The sequence below is a fragment of the Cervus elaphus genome, chromosome 21 (assembly GCF_910594005.1).
Source record: "Cervus elaphus chromosome 21, mCerEla1.1, whole genome shotgun sequence".
In the NCBI taxonomy this organism is placed as follows: Eukaryota; Metazoa; Chordata; class Mammalia; order Artiodactyla; family Cervidae; genus Cervus; species Cervus elaphus.
Genome location: NC_057835.1, coordinates 68,730,295 through 68,746,918, shown reverse-complemented (window position 1 = coordinate 68,746,918; position 16,624 = coordinate 68,730,295). Strand labels below are relative to the sequence as shown.

Genomic DNA, 16,624 nt, shown 5'->3' with positions numbered 1-16,624 from the left:
TGATACATAAAGTTACGCCAGGTAGCCAGACGAATCTCCTTTATTCTCCTGCACCCTCATATAATTAACGCATCAACCTGCCGGATCTCTCCCAGCTCGGGTCTTCACGTCCACCTTCATCACCGTCGGCTCTCCAACAACCCTGAGGCGTAGGATGGGACAATAACGCTCTTATCACCCGGTAGCCCTGGGCGGCGTTGGACAGCTCACCTAATCCCGGGGTTTCCAGACTCTGCCCTCATCCAGGTGCTGAGACAGCAAAACCTTGAGCATTTTCCTTTCAGCGCCTCAACCACTTCCTTCGCTACCTGCCCGGGCACTCCTGCGAGCACACGACACCTCGGGTGAGCCCTTTGGCCACCTGAGGTCACATCTCAGGTAGGCCCTTCGGTCACCTGAGCTCTTCAAACCCCTCGTGGCTCCGAGGTCCAAGACCATGGGCACCCGCGAGGCCTGAGGGCGACGTTCTGGCTGGAGGACTCCAAATAAAGAAGCAAGACTGCGAGGGGCTCAGGACACTGTGGAGCCAGATCCAGAAGGTGAGGTGACAGCCGGTAGCCCGCGGCCCTCGGGTCGCTTGAGTCGCAGCGAGGCCGTCGTCTGGCGTCGTGGAGGCGGCGCTTGGCTCCCCCGCCCGCTCGCGGGCGCCCGGAGTCCCTGGCCGCTGCGACCCGCCTTCTCGCCGCAGAAACCCGGCAGCTGCCAGGACCAGGTCGGGGGGCGGGCCGCGTCGCGGGTGTGGCCGCCGCCATCTGAAGGCTGGGCCTTGAACCTGGCCCTGAGGACGGCCACCCCCGCCGCCGCCACCGCCGCCGCCGCCGCCGCCATAGCTCCAGCGGCCGACCAGGTGCGTGCGCCGCCTGCCCGCCCCTGTCAGCCAACGGCTGGGCCTGGCTCCTTCGGGCGGGCGAGCCGAGGGGGTGGCCGACCCCAGAGTGAGGGGAACTTTACGAGTAACTCGCTCGTGGGAGCGACTGACAGACGGGGGTGGGGAAGCCGCCGGGAGGCCGGCCTGGCCTGTGGCTTCCGCAGCAAAGGGCCAGAAATGAGGACCTCGAATGAGGGCGCCGGGATGGAGGAGGATGCTGGGCTCAGGCATCATGGCTCCGTTTCCCTCTCGTCCTGGGACGTGGGAGGGGAGCTCCGGCCCCAAGCTGCCAAATGCTTCCCTCGCCCGCATCTGGAAGCAATTCCTAGTCCCCCCTTTATCGGGAGCTCCTCTGTGGTTCTTTTCACCTTTTATCTTGTACTTTCATTTTTGGTGTGCAAGTCCAGGCTCCACGCCGGCCCTTAAGTTGCGCGGGACAGAGCCCCTGTTGGACTTGTCAGGGCCTCAGTGTGGTTCAGACGGTAAAGCGGCTGCCTGCAATGCGGGAGACTCAGGTTCGATTCCTGGGTTGGGAAGATCACCCGGAGAAGGAAATGGCAACCCACTCCAGTATTCTTGCCTGGAAAATCCCATGGACGGAGGAGACTGGTAGGCTGCAGTCCATGGGGTCGCAAAGAATGGGACTGAGCAACTTCACTTTCTTTTTCTTTCAGTAGTACTGAGGAGTTGCGAGAATAAGTGAGTTCCTATGGAGGAGAACTGGTGAATTAATGTCAGTGAATGAATACACTTGAAATAGAGCTGAATGAAGGAATACATGAATGGATATAAATACACACAACGTGGAGGCAGTGGAGACAGAGGCTTACAACCCTTATCTTCTGGTAGTTTTCCAAAAGCTGTATAGATGTGGCACTCATAAACACAGTCATTCTGACTGTGGCTATTTAAAAGTTCAATGCTGTATTAAAATAATCCACAGAAGCACCCCTTCATATTTTCATTTTAGGTAGATTTTCCTTTATGTATTGCTTAAAGTGAAGTACGTCTAGGCTGCTGCTTCTTCTTTTTCTTTTGCTTGTATTTTGTTTTCTGACTTTGCAGAATCAGTGTCACTATAATATCATTTAATGCATTTATGAAAGATAAGAATGAATCTGAAGGCAGTACCACGTGACTCTGCTTTTAGTAATTTGTAAAACCAGACATTTCTTTGAATTCAGGATTGTGGAGGGTCTTGTTTGCTTTCCCGAGACAGGTGCTGGCTGGTTTGTGGGTGACTGAAGAAGGCTGACTATAGTTCAGAGAGGAAAAGAGAGACATTTATCTGTGTGCAGACACTTTGGAAGTGACACAGGTGGAGACTGCTTTAATTCAGTTGGTCACTGCTTCAGTTCCAGGTTTCCAGGCCCGGGTTTCAGAAAACCTGGGTGACTTTAGACTTGTTCCTTGATCTCTTTAGGTCTGTTTCTTAATCTTCGAAATGCAAGAGGTTGGATAGGGCCCCTTCCTGAGGTAGACTCCCAGGATTCTCTTTTATTAGGTAAAAGGTGAAATTGCAGGTGATTTTATGAAAGCTTAACTCACTTCAACTGCTCTGCTTGGGATTCTGTAGAATCTTGGCCCCACTGTCTTATCTGCAAATTACAACTCATTCCTCATCTTCTTCACATCTGCTACAGGAAGACCTGGGAGTTTAAAATGAGAATTATAGATTCTGGGCAGGAGGGGAGAAGGGAGGGCAAGAATGTTTTGTGCATTGCCACAGGCTCCCCATCCTGGGTCTAACTTGTTTTCAATGCAACCAGCCTGACAATGCCATATATTTTCAGTATATCTAGGGAATTATCACTATTAATTTGCCTGCATTTGAGATTAGTTATCATAGATCACAACATTTTGGAAATGGAAGGACCTTAGAGATTTTTAAAAGGCACTTAAAAAATCATTTTAAATACATATTAAAATATTTCTTGCATGCTACATTTCACGAAGTCCCAAACGTGTTAAGTAAAATAAAATTAATGTTACCCACTTCAGTTCTTTCCAGTCTCTTGGGAGAAGTGAAGTCAGATGTGGTGCTTGGTGGAAAAAAAAAACAACAACTTTTTGTGACTCTGTTCTCAAAGATCCAGTTGTTGGGTCACATGTGGTTCCGACATGGAATGTAACAGAGATGATATTTATGGGGCAATGACCACTCACCAAGCACTGTTACATTTAACCTTTTTACTTGTTTTGCCCCATTTCATCCTTGCTGCAAACTTCAGTGCTGCATACCTTGTAATCCCTATTCTACCTTCCAAAAATAGAAACAGTGCTTGGAAAATGGGAAGGTCAGGTATTCAAAACACAGATAATCCCTGCGAGGAAAATCTGTGTAACATTGGCGAATGTGGTCTCTGTGTGTGTTCCAGGATATATATTAAACTCTGGGGCATTGTGGATAAGTGCATTTAGAATGGGAGCTCAGAAGGGGGATAATTAAGACTGAATTACAGAGAATTGGTATAGCATTTTGAAAATTATTGAGTTCCATTGGTACTCTGGAAGGCTCTGACATTTTTACATAGGTGCAGATGCATCCTAATGTTAAATGTGCTCAGATTTAACAATCCAGGGAGTATAAAAAGGATCAATCACATCAAGAGATATATGGGTGAGTGCACGTTTGGACATCGAACTGAGTACAATGTTGTTTCTTGGGTTAGCTTCCGATCCTTGATAAGTTGCTACCTCCCAACCTCCTTCTTTATAAGAGTGACAACTCCTAATGCAAAATACAATGCCTACCTTGCTGTAATCTAGGGGCAGGAATGCAGGATGAGTTTCAGAACTCTTATAATTAATTGACAAGAGCAAAAGAGGAAAAGAGAGGCCCATGAAGTAAGTGGTAAATTATTTTGTTTCTTCTTTGTCAGTCAAGTTGAGTTTCATAGAAGGCAGAGACCAGTTGCAGCTGCTTGAGAAACTGAGAGTGATGCCAGTTTGATTTAGCTCAGGAGGCTGAAACTTTCTGCCCTGAAGGCTGGTGTGATGGAATAGACCTTCCCATTGCTCACAATATTATGAAAAAAACATTAAAGCAACAATTTTTATTACTTGCCCTGGAGCTAGAGCTTTAAAATGTACTTTCTTCTCCCCCTGCCCTCCCTAAACCACTTAGGTTTTTTAAAACAAACAACCCATTCATGTGTTTGCCGCATCAGATTATTAGTCCTTTCCTTTATTCTCGGGCCCTGTCTCTTTAGTGTGGCTAAGATGAAGGACTGGTGTGCTCCTGTGGAATTTTTCTTTAGTTATTATTTTCTTCTGTGCGTGTTAATTTCAGTAACTGTTTATTGAGTGCCTACTGTTTGCCAGATAAAGATGCACGAGATGCCGAGTTTGTGGAGGGAAGTGATCCATCTGCAAACAACTGCAGCACAGGGTCATGTGGAAGTAGTAGCCACTCATTCTCCCAGGAGAGAGGTTTGGTCAGAATTTAGAAAGATTTCATAGAGCAGGTGAATTTTGACCTGGATTTCGAAGCCTAAAGGCCAAAAGAAGGGAGAAGAGTGTTCTGAGCACAGAGAACAGGATGGGCAAAGAAAAGGAGGCAGTTGGAGCACGGTGCTGCCAGGGAGAGACCCGGATTGGGTGGGTCTTGTGAGGTTGGGGCCAGAGAGAGAAGGTCCTTGAATGTCATGTTATTTCATCTTTATCACAGCCTAGAAAATTTTACTTAAGAGTTTTAAAGCTAATTTTTTAATAGGAGGAGTGCTATAATTGGACTTTCTCTAGAAAATAGCTCCAGCAATAACATTTTGGGGAAACTAGAGACGGAAAGCTGGGAGGCCAGAGGAAAATGAGGATGCTGGTGCTATAGTCCAAAGGAAATAGGGTAAGGGTCTAAACTAGCATAGGTTTGAGAGAGAGTCAGAAGATAGGGAGAGCAGGGTTTAATGACTAACTGGATATGGTAAGTAAGGTTGACAATAATTCTGAGGTTTTGGTATTGCTTACCTAGGTAGATGGAGATGCCACTAATGAGGGTAATAAACATCAGATGAGGAAGAGGTTTGGGGAGGAAGACAGTGAGTAGAGACAACTGTGGAACGTCCACGGGAGATCCTTGATGTCTACCCTTGACTAGTGACTATAGTTGTACTGTGACATCATATAGCCAAGACGGGTCAAATTTTATGACAGATCTGCAGTCTAAATAGACAAATCAATTCAATAAATCATGTAAAAAGAAGGAAGAAATCACACTAGATTTTACTAATGACCATTATATTTCAGGTGAGTTTTTCTTAGAACTCTAATTCTTATGTAAGTTCTACTGAAAAAAATAAAAGATACTCAAACAATGAGGGGTTATTAAAAATCATCAAGAAAACCAGAGTGACACAGAGGGGAGTGGTTGAAATGAACAAAGATAAGCAAATGGTAGGACTGTAGCAGAGAGGACTGATTGCTCAAGACACAGGTATGGGCAGATTTGGAATACAGAGATGGTATTTGAGCTGGCTCTTCCAAATAATGTGTTTCTTTAGTGGTAAGAATATCACAAGCTTTGGTTTCTCATCTAATTCAACTTGTTCAGTTCAGTTCAGTCGCTCAGTCCTGTCTGACTCTTTGCAACCCCATGGACTGCAGTGCACCAGGCTTCCCTGTCCTTCACCAACTCCCAGAGCTTGCTCAAACTCATGTCCGTCGAGTCGGTGATGCCATCCAGCCATCTCATCCTCTTGTCCCCTTCTCCCCCCACCTGCAATCTTTCTCAGCATCAGGGTCTTTTCCAAGGAGTCAATTCTTTGCGTCAGGTGGCCAAAGTATTGGAGTTTCAACTTCAACATCAATCCTTACAGTGAATACTCAGGACTGATTTCCTTTAGGATGGACTGGTTGGATCTCCTTGCAGTCCAAGGGACTCTCAAGAGTCTTCTCCAATACCACAGTTCAAAAGCATCAATTTTTCAGTGCTCATCTTTCTTTATAGTCCAACTCTCACATCCATACATGACTACTGGAAAAACCATAGCTTTGACTAGATGGACCTTTGTTGGCAAAGTAACATCTCTGCTTTTTAATATGCTTTCTAGGTTGGTCATAGCTTTTCTTCCAGGGAGCAAGCATCTTTTAATTAAACTTATTAGGGAGAGACAAACAGGTGATTGTTTAGAAGTACTGTGCAGAGGGTTTGTTCTTATTTTGCAGATAAAGTGTTGGAAGACCTTGAACTAAGAGAAGAATAACAGAGTAAGATAAAATGAAAGGGTAATAATTAGGAGGAATTTTCAGAACATTTAATGAATTCTATGAGAAATAGTTGCTAACAAAGAAAAAGTTAGATTGATGTATTGTTCTCTTAGGGTCATGGCATTAGACTTGCTTGGAAAAAGGATATATTAGCATAGAACCTTATATATTAAAAAGAATTTTTACATTTGATTGTTACATGAACCCTCAGAAGCATGTGCAGCCAGGCACTATTATCTTGCTTTTATAAAATAAAAATCTTGATATGAAAGAGGCTGTAGTTTGTCTCAGATCCTGTAACTGGCAAGCACTCCAGGCCTTCTGAATTTCAGCCCACTGCTCTATCCATTGTTTTGGAATCTTGCTTGCCTGGGAAGCTTGATGTGTTACAGTGTATCCCCTCCACTCCTACCATGTCCATCATGTAAAAATAAGAATAAAGCAGATGATATTTGAAGGTCAAGAAAACCAAGACTGGGGAGAGAGGCAGTGATGGAAAGGCTCCTTACCACCAGCTGTGCTACATGCAGTAGGGATAGTCATGAAGTCTCTAGAGAATATCTGTGGAAATCAAACAATACTTAAAATGTAACAGGAGAGTCTACAATATAAAACAACTTTATGATTAAATCTTCCAAGAGGCAAATAACCCTTTAATTAAGTGGCATGTTAATGGCCACCAGGATCTGGTAAAGGCAAAGATCCTTCCCTAGAGCCCCCCAGAAGAAATGCAGCCCTGCCAACACGTTGATTTTAGCTGGTAAGTCCAGTGTTGGATTTCTGACCTACAGAACTATAAGCATTTGTTTTGTTTAAGCCACCAAGTTTTGTGGTCATGTGTTACAGCCAGCAGTAGAAAACCAATGCATTATCCTATAGATTTGCTGTAGGGTTAAGAAATGTAAGCATTTAGGAAAGGCCTTCCCAGTCATTATTAGCTACTGTCATTATTATTTCTTTCATTGGTACTTTCTCTTCTGTCTTTGCCTTTTCGTAACAGCTGTCCTGTGGTTACCCCAGATAGTTGGAAATCACTCCCCTCCTTCCCTGAGACTGTGACCTTCGGAGATCCTCACTCCCAGGGTAGCCAGTATTCAGTCTTCAGCAATTTGTTAGAATTACCGTTTAGGAATTCCTACGTTTTATGGATTCAGTGGTGTCTGCTCCAGATAAGCCAGATCTGGGCTGTGACTCTCTGGATTTACCTGTCTCTCTAGATTTTAGAGTGGTGGTTTGCTTTTTACCCTCGCTTCCCTGCTCTAAGGAGAGTGGTTGTCAGCTTGTTCAGTGTTGTTTCTTTCTATAAGGACAGGAGTACTGACGGAAGTGAAAACAGTGCTCTCAGTACCCTATAGCTATAATGAGCTCCTCTGTTCTTAAGAATCTCCATCTCTACACTGGATCTATTTCCTTTCTTTGGTTTTCAACTCAATTTCATTCCAAAGAATGCTTTCTGGGTTTTCTTGTAGATTGAGATGCCATTAACCAAAATAGAAAACCCAGAAAGCATTCTGTGATGTGTCTGAAATACAGGGCACAAACAGGCTCAAAACTTGGGGAGGTTAGCCTTAACTCTTCCCTATTCCTCATCCTCCCAGATTTTAAGTCACCAAAAGCTGTTGTGTCTACCTTTGACAGCACCTGAAATTTTCTGCTTTTTAATCGTCCCTGTCCTTTCTATCCCCTTCATGGATCACAGCCTTGTTGGGGTGAAGGGATTAGGTAAACTCACTGAAGCTATGTGCTGTGCCATGCAGGGCCACCCAGGACAGATGGAGTCATAGTGAAGAGTTCTGACAAAACGCGGTCCACAGGAGAAGGAAATGGCAGCCTACTCCAGTATTCTTGCCTGGAGAACCCCATGAACAGTATGAAAAGGCAAAAAGCTATGACACTGGAAGATAAGCCCACCAGGTCAGAAGGTGTCTAGTGTGCTGCTGGGGAAGAGCAGAGGGCAATTACTAACAGCTCCAGAAAGGATGAATGGCTGAGCGAAAGCAGAAATGATGGTGAGCTGTAGATGTGGTGATGTGGTGGTAAAGGTAAAGTCCGATGCTCTAAAGAATAATATTGCATAGGAACCTGGAATGAATTAAGGTAAATTGGATGTGATCAAGCAGGAGATGGCAAGATTGAATATTGACATTTTAGGAATCAGTGAACTAAAATGGACAGAATGGGCAAATTTAATTCAGATGATCATTATATATATATCTATATCATATATCATTATATATATATATATATATATATATATATATATATATACATGTATAAGATGATCCTTATATATATATAAGGGCAAGAATCCCTTGGAAGAAAGGAGTATGCCTCATAGTCAACAGAAGAATCTGAAAGGCAGTACTTGGGTGCAACCTCAAAAACAACGGAATGATCTCGGTTTGTTTCCAAGGCAAACCATTCAGTATCACAGTAATCCAAGTCTATATCCCAGTCACTGATGCTGAAGAAGATGGAGTTGACCAGTTCTGTGAAGACCTACAATACCTTCTAGAACTAATAACAAAAAGAAAAGAGTTTTTTGATGCTTTTGAATTGTGGTCCCAGAGACTTTTGAGAGACCCTTGGACTTCAAGGAGATCAAACTAGTCCATCCTAAAGGAAATCAACCCTGAATATTCATTGGAAGGACTGATGCTGAAGCTGAAGCGCCTATACTTTGGCCACCTGATGCTAAGAACTGACTCATTGGAAAAGACACTGATGTTGGGAAAGATTGAGGGCAGGAGGAGAAGAGGGCAACAGAAGATGAGATGGTTAGATAGCATCATCAACTCAGTGGACATGAATTTGAGCAAATTCTGGGAGATAGTAGATGACAGAGGAATGTGATGTAGTGCAGTTCATAGAGTTGCAAAGATTTGGATGCGACTTAGCGACTGAACAAGAACAGCAATCCTTTCTATCATGGCTCTAGTCATATCCTTTATTGTTTCTTGCCTTGGACAGGCAGAATCTTTTAAATCATTTAATCTTCCACACTGCTTCAAGAGTTGTATCATAGGCCAGATCATATTATTTTCCTTCTCAGAAGACCTACATTTTGAGAAATTACCTGTGAAATAAAGTAGAAATTCCTAATATGACATTTAAGGTTCTTAAAGATTTGGCATTAAAATATATTTCTCCGTGCATTCCTAGTGCCTTCACTTACTGTATTAGTTCTCTAGGCCTGTCATAACAAAATACCACTGACTGTGTAGGTTAAGCAGTAATTTATTTTCTCATAGTTAACAGAAGTTGAAAGTCCAAGATCAATGTGTCAATTGGTTTGGTTTCTTCTGAAGCTTCTCTCCTTGGCTTGCAGATGTTCATCTTCTTGCTGTTTCCTCATATGGTCATTTTTCTCTGTTCATGTGCACCCCTGGTGTCTCTATATGTCCAAATTTCCTCTTCAATGAGGTTGTATTAGCCCACCTCCCCCAGTGCCCTCATTTTAACTTAATTACCTCTTTAAAGTCCCCATCTCCAGATATCGTCACATTCTGAGGCACTGGGTTGTAGGGCTTAAGCATATGAACTGGGGTGTGGCACAGTTCAGCCCATAACACCTATAAGACCCCTCCACGTATTATTCTATATGTGTATATTGGATTACATCATGGGTGCACACCTTGACATGGGAAGATTTGAAAGATACTGATTCCTGGTCCCACCTAACTCTGTGGGTTCTGAACCACTATGTCTGAAATGGGACTGGGAATACATTTGTTGTATGCATGTGTATGTTTCAATTTCCCCCTAGTGCTTTATAATACTGCAGCTTTTTATACCCCAGACTTTTTAAAATAAGTAAGTTCTGGAGAACATGTTATAAATGTTCACATCTTTGCTCACGGTTGTTCTTTAACTAGAAAGACCCTTCCTACTATACAACTGTGAAAATTCGTCTATCCTGCAATGCTGAGCTGAAATACCATCCTCTCTGTTATTACTTCCTTGTTCTCTCCTGTGATAATCCTGCACAACTTTATTATTACAGTTGACCCTTGAACAACTTGGGGATTAGGGGCACCAACCCCTTAGCAGTCAGAAATCTGAGAATAACTTTATAGCTAGCCCCACCTATCTGTAGTCCTCAGATTCAACCAACATTTGATCCTGTAGTACTGTGGTATTTATTAAAAAAAAAAAAATTCAGATGTGAGTGGACGCACCATGTTCAAACCCATGTTGTTCAAGGGTCAACTGTACTTTATTGTTAGTACTTGAGAATCGGTTTCCTATTTTGTGTGTGTGTCCTAGTCATTTGCCTTCATCTTTCACCAGCTTCCTAAAGCCCAGGCCTAGGATGACATAGTCTTTATTTCTGTATATCTGAAACAGTTGCAGTTGCTCTGAGCACAGTAGGTAACCAGTCACTGTCTGTAGTATGAATAAATGAACTCATTAATAAGTGCTAATAATTTTCTTTTTCTTTAAGTAGGTTTTTAAAAATTGGGCTATTGTTGCTTTACAATTTGATAAACTTACTTGTTTTATCCAATGCTCTCCGCTGGATAAAAAGTCATAAGAATGTTATTAGCTTTACAATGTAAAACTAGTGGCAATGTTTTACAATGTAAACTAGTGGCAGATTTTATTCTTGAATTGGGTATCCGATGCTTTTGAACTATGGTGTTAGAGAAGACTCTTGAGAGTCCCTTGGACTGCAAGGAGATCCAACCAGTCCATCCTAAAGGAGATCAGTCCTGGGTGTTCATTGGAAGGACTGATGCTGAAGCTGAAACTCCAATACTGTGGCCACCTCATGCGAAGTGTTGACCCATTGGAAAAGACCCTGATGCTGGGAGGGATTGGGGGCAGGAGGAGAAGGGGACGACAGAGGATGAGATGGCTGGATGGGATCACCGACTCGATGGGCATGAGTTTGAGTAAACTCCGGGAGTTTGTGATGGACAGGGAGGCCTGGAATGCTGTGATTCATGGGGTCACAAAGAGTTGGACATGACTGAGCGACTGAACTGGACTGAACTGAACCTGATTCAAGAACAATATTTTTCATGTGTATTTCCCACTTAGAACTTTAAATATGTAAAAATTTTTCCTGTAGAAGGTGTTTGATAATAGGAAGAGAATATAGTGAAGGCATCATAACAATTTGTGATGATGACAGATTTTTCTTTTTGCATTGCATTTTCAAGGCAGAGTGTGGATGATTCAATTCTTAAAGATGAATGGATTTCCCGGCATCCACTTGTATATCCTTGTTTATCCTCCCCATCAAGAACTGATTCCTTTTAGGGGGGATATGTTAAGGTGGAAATCTATTAGCTGAGCTAATAATAAGCTGTGTTTTTCTGGGTCAGTGAATAACAGAAACAGTTCTTGAAATAATTACATCAGCTAAGACTCAGTTTGTGAGTAGGGATCAAGAGTCCGACTTATCCTTTGTCAGTCTTCTCAAGACTACTAAAACTTCTAGAGATAGAGTAATCGCCTCTTAAATAATAGCTCCAAAACCTTTTCTGAACCAGAGCAGGCAGTAACAGGGATTGGCAGGGGAAGGATTGATGTCTACGCATGAGGGGAGAAATGACTCTGCCTCGAAAAAACAGATGAGCCTTTGGATGTGGAAATTTACAAGACTCAGAGAGCGCTGAAACATCTTTAGAAGCTGAGCCCAGCTGAATAATGGGAGGCTGTGTGCTGGCTTGGCATGGGAGCCTGTCTGACACAAACTACACTGAAAACAACTCTTCAGACGTTTGCATCTGCATACATGACATTAGATTCTCAAAATGTCCAATTAAACACTTTTCAATAAAAGACATATTTGCTTCCTCAGTTGACCTGATGTCAGCCTTGCCTTTCTGATGGGGAAGGAGTTGCAGCTGATACTGTTGAATGCCCTTCGTTTCTGGACCCAGTCATGTCCTTCTGGTGGTTAGGACTCAGTGCTTTCATTGCCTTGGCCTGGGTTCTATCCCTGATCGGGGATGCACAAGCCGAGATGCACAAGCTAAGATGCACAAGCCGAGAGGTGCAGCCAAAAAAATAAATAAATAAATAAAAGGTCTTCTTGAAAGCTGTGAAAACTGTGCCAACCTGTGGGCCATGGGATTAGGTCAGGTCACTGGAGGAAAACACTGTGGCAGTGAGTGCTTTTCAAACTCAAGAAAACCTACTCGGTGCTTTAGTTGTTTTGTTCCTTTGAGCTTGAAAAATTATAAAAGTTATAATAGTAGCTGAGAAAGTGAAAAAGGGCAGTGCTGATTTATTTTTAAAATATTATTCTCTTGAGAACTATAAGAGAGCTATATATAATTCAGTTTTTCAACATTTCAGGAAATATATATTGAATGAGTGTTAATGGTGTGTAAGTATGTGTGTCTGTAGTGTATGCATTTCCTTGTCTGTGCTGACAGATGTGGAACTGCTCAAATTGTGATTGGTATAGCAATGAAGCTTTTGGACACACGACGTAGATGCACAAAGGGAGAGAGGAAGGAAATAAGAGAGAAGAATCAAATTTAGATTATTCTTTAGAAAAGTGGGCAGGTATAAGGAAGTGAAAAGCAAGTGACCTTGAGTAAATTTTTCAGTGCTACTAGCTTCAGTTTCCTAGTCTGTAAAATAGGGAATATAATATCAAGAACATCAAAGTTTATTGTCAGGATTAATTAAAAATGATCTATGTAAACTGCTTACAGGCTTCCCAGGTGGCTCATTGGTAAAGAATCCTTCTCCAAATGCAGGAGACGTGGGTTCAATCCCTGAGTCAGGAAGATGCCCTGGAGAAGGAAATGGCAACCCACTCCAGTATTCTTGGCTAGAAAATTCCATGGACAGAGGAGCCTGGTGGTTTATAGTTCATGGGGTTGCAAAGAGTCAGACACACTGAAGCAATTGAGCACGTATGCAAACTGCCTACAGTGGCACTTGCCACATTGTGAATGCTCACAATCAACATTAGCTAATGATGAAATATTAATAACTTTTTGGACAGAGGAGATTTAAGCATTCCTGTATGGTAAAGGGAAGGAGCCAAGAAGAGGGAAAAAACTGGATAGTTGGTGTGTGGCTATACCACACTGACTCCATCTTGTCAGCTTTATTTTAGGTCCACATTTCCAACCCCTACCCCCTTTCTGTGAGACTGAGCTTTAGCTTAATTGACAAGGAATTTGCCCAAGCCAGATATGTTCCCCATCAACATTTACCCATGTCTTCTGATATGAAAACTGGAAGCCCACCTTATGCTTACACAGATGGCTACTGGTCATGAGATCCTTGGGGAGAGAAGAAATCCCCTGTCCCCATCGGTGTGGTCATGCTTCACACTCTATAGTTGGATTCTGTTTTTAGCTTTGGCCCCTTTAGACCCCTGGCACCCCTTTCTGTGGTGTAAAGTGCAACTGCAAATGCCTCCAGATCATCCCATCTGCCTGATCCTTCCTGCCTGTGTGTAGGTTACCCACAGTAAATTCATAATTGCACTTAATGGAATTGCCTGCTTTGTTTTCTGGTCTCAAAGTTCCTGGTCAGTTTGAAGGATATTCTTCAGTGTCTCTGCCTCTCAATAATTGCTACTGTGTAGACAGAGAATTTGGCTTTGGAAAGGAAGGTGCACAGTTCTTTCACTGAGATGGGAGCTGAGAAGAATTGTGTAGATAAAGGGATAGAGAAGTTTTGGGTTGAGGATGGAGAAAGCCAAGTCATCTCATGGTCATAATATCATTTTCTCAGTTATGTAGAAGAGGAGAGCTTTTGCTGAGCATGAGGGGAGTAGAGGTTGAATCTGGGGCTTAAGGAGAGTGGAAAAACTTTGTAGCAGCTGCTGTGGGGAATTTGATAGGAGTCAGTTGAAGATAAATATAAGGGTTGCTGAGCAATGCAAGGGACCCAGCTGAGATCAGACAGCCTTAGTTCATAGTGGAGATATTTGCCATGGTTAAGAAAATGTTGATGATAATATCATGGAGCACGTACAATTTTGAAGAACTGGCAGCTTAGATGAAGAGGTAAGGCAAAGGTGTTCTAAGGTGCTAATGAAAGCATTCTTGGAATCATTAACCACCAGGTGATGTTGTGAGCCAAGATTAATCTGAAATGGTGAGTTGGGTGAACAGAAATACAATCAGACTGGACACAAGAAAGTGTCTTAGTTAGCTCCAGCTGCTGTAACAAAGTGCCATAGAGAGGGTGGCTTATGCATGGCAGAAATTTACTTCTCGCTGTCTGGAGGCTAAAAGTCTGAGATCAAGGTGCCAACATGGTCAGGTTCTGCTGAGGACCCTCTTCTGAGCTGTAGACTGCCACTTTCTCATAGTATCCTCACATGGCAAAAATAGAAGGTGCCCCTCTTCCAAGGGCACTAACCCCATTCATGAGGACTATATCTTCATGACCTAATTAACTATCAAAAGGCCCCACCTGCTAATACTGTCACATTATTATGATGGTATTATGCGCATTTTATGGCGACACATTCAGTCTATTGCAGGAGGCTCTTCACTTAGCTGGCATCAACCTAGCTTCTACTCTTTGCCACACATGTGCTGAGTGGAGGGGACACAAGGATGAAGAAAACACAATTCACTTTAAAAGCTCAAAAGCATTTATTGAGCTTCTGCTATATACCTGGCAGATCATACATAGGACATTGATCTTTCCCTTGAAAAGCTTTAAGCCTGGTGACATAATCTAGATAATATTGATTCAGAATTTTGATTCAGAAATGGTAAACTTTAAAAGAGATAAGCAGAGGATGCTAGAAAATTGTAGAAGAATACATGCAACACATTCTGTGAGAAGAGGAACCAGGTCAGGAAAAGCACCCAGGAAAAAACTGTGCCTGGGTTGACTCAGAAAGATTGAACGAGAGTGGAGGTGGAGAAAAAGGGGTTTTGCAGATAAGAAGTTTCAGAGAGAAGGTGATCTTTGAGATGTGTGATGTATGATACTACTGCTAAGGTAGAAAGATAAAAGACCAGAATTGCAGTGGTGACAATTTTGTTGGCAGGGAGAAAAGGAAGGGATGTAAAAGGATAGAGTGATAAGATTTAGTGACATTGAATATGTGGGGAAATGAATAGATGAGACTGAATGATAGGACCATTATGTTTGCATTAATAGAAAGAGGCAAATCCTCTTTCTGGGTTAGAGGAGATTCTGGGGAAGGTGATGAGTTTGGAGATTTTGAATCAGAACATCTTGTTAGAAGTGAAAGCAATCTAACTAAAATGATACTAAACCAAAAAGGGAGATCTGTAACTTTTGTAACTGGAAAGTTCAGAGATACTTTTGGTATCTCTGATATATGGTGTTAGGCATGGCAGGATTCAGGTTACAAATGATGTGATATGGACCGATCTCTAGCCCTGTTGTCTCTATCTCTTGGCTTAGCTTGTCCGGTTTAGTTTCATTTTGCAGACAGGTTCTCAGTATACAATAGGCAAAATGGGTAACTATAGCTACAGATGCCCATCCTGGCAATCCCAGTGGACACAACATTTCTTTTTTCGCAATTTTATACATGAAGACTTTATTTTACTTTTTCTCAATTATAATTTTAAAAATGTAAATTATTTCAAATGTTCAGTATTCAGTGTAGTCTGATTGAGGGACAGCTATAATTGTCTTCCAATCATTTGAAGTTAAATACATTTGTATTTTCCAAATTTATTTTATTTCCACCAATCTAGGAAACTTTTAAACATCTTTCTACCAAGTTTATTGAATTTTTACCCCTTTATTTATTTATGCTGTTTTAATCACACCTCACATCAGATTTTTCTGTTTATTTTCTCTAATCAGAAGACTCAAGAAAATCCTCCCTTTAAAATAATTGCATTTACTTTGTCATTTGTCATTGCATTTATTGCAATCAATGCAATTAAAAAGTAATTCAACCAATATTATTTGAGCATCTTTTTGATTTTAGACTGAAATATGGAGGAAATAAAAATACATAGTTATATAAAACAAAGCTCTCAAAAAAAAAAAAAAAAACAAAGCTCTCTTGTTTTCAAGATAGTCACGGTCTAGCATCAGAGACAAACATAACACTCGGATGATCAGCAGTGATCCTCAGGAGGAAAATGAGCAGAGGGCTCTGACGCCCACAGAACAGAGAGACTTGCTTCTGTTCCAAGAGGGAGGCCCCAGGGGCTGCACAAAGATAGGGCAGAAGCAATGAAGGGGCCAATTGATGTGCAGGATTTTGAGGGAGAAAGAAGGGAAGGCTGCCTACCAAGTTCTGAGAATTTATATGTGGAAGGATAGTGTGTTCTATCACGAATGGGAATCTAGAAAAGAAAGATGTTAAGGGGAAGGGGTTATGAATTTAGTTAGGCTTTGAAGGTATCCACAAGTTGAGATGCCTCCCAGGTGCGTTTGAGAATGTAGGTCTGGTCCAAGAAAACAAACACAGGGTTTGGTTAAGTTGGGTGAGAAAAGTATTTGGGTAGGAGAATAATAGCAGAAAACTCAGTAGATCTTAGAGGGATCTAATGTCAGCACAAAAGGAACATTTAGAAAACAAATACCAGTGATAGATGCGTGTCTGAGTTCATATCTTTTAATTGC

At 42.2% G+C, this 16,624-nt stretch overlaps 1 protein-coding gene across 4 annotated transcripts in view; it reads left to right on the top strand.

Moving 5' to 3' along the window:
* Positions 1 to 318: 318 nt before the first annotated feature.
* CPQ (carboxypeptidase Q) overlaps positions 319 to 16,624 on the top strand; it is a 529,074-nt gene continuing 512,768 nt past the window's right edge. For 2 of the 4 annotated variants that reach the window (XM_043879135.1, XM_043879136.1), the window contains exon 1: positions 673 to 847. The gene's annotated coding sequence lies outside the window, so the exon portion shown is untranslated. Of the gene's footprint in view, positions 540 to 629; positions 848 to 16,624 lie in introns of those variants that run through there. The other 2 variants (XM_043879137.1, XM_043879138.1) reach the window with 2 other exon arrangements.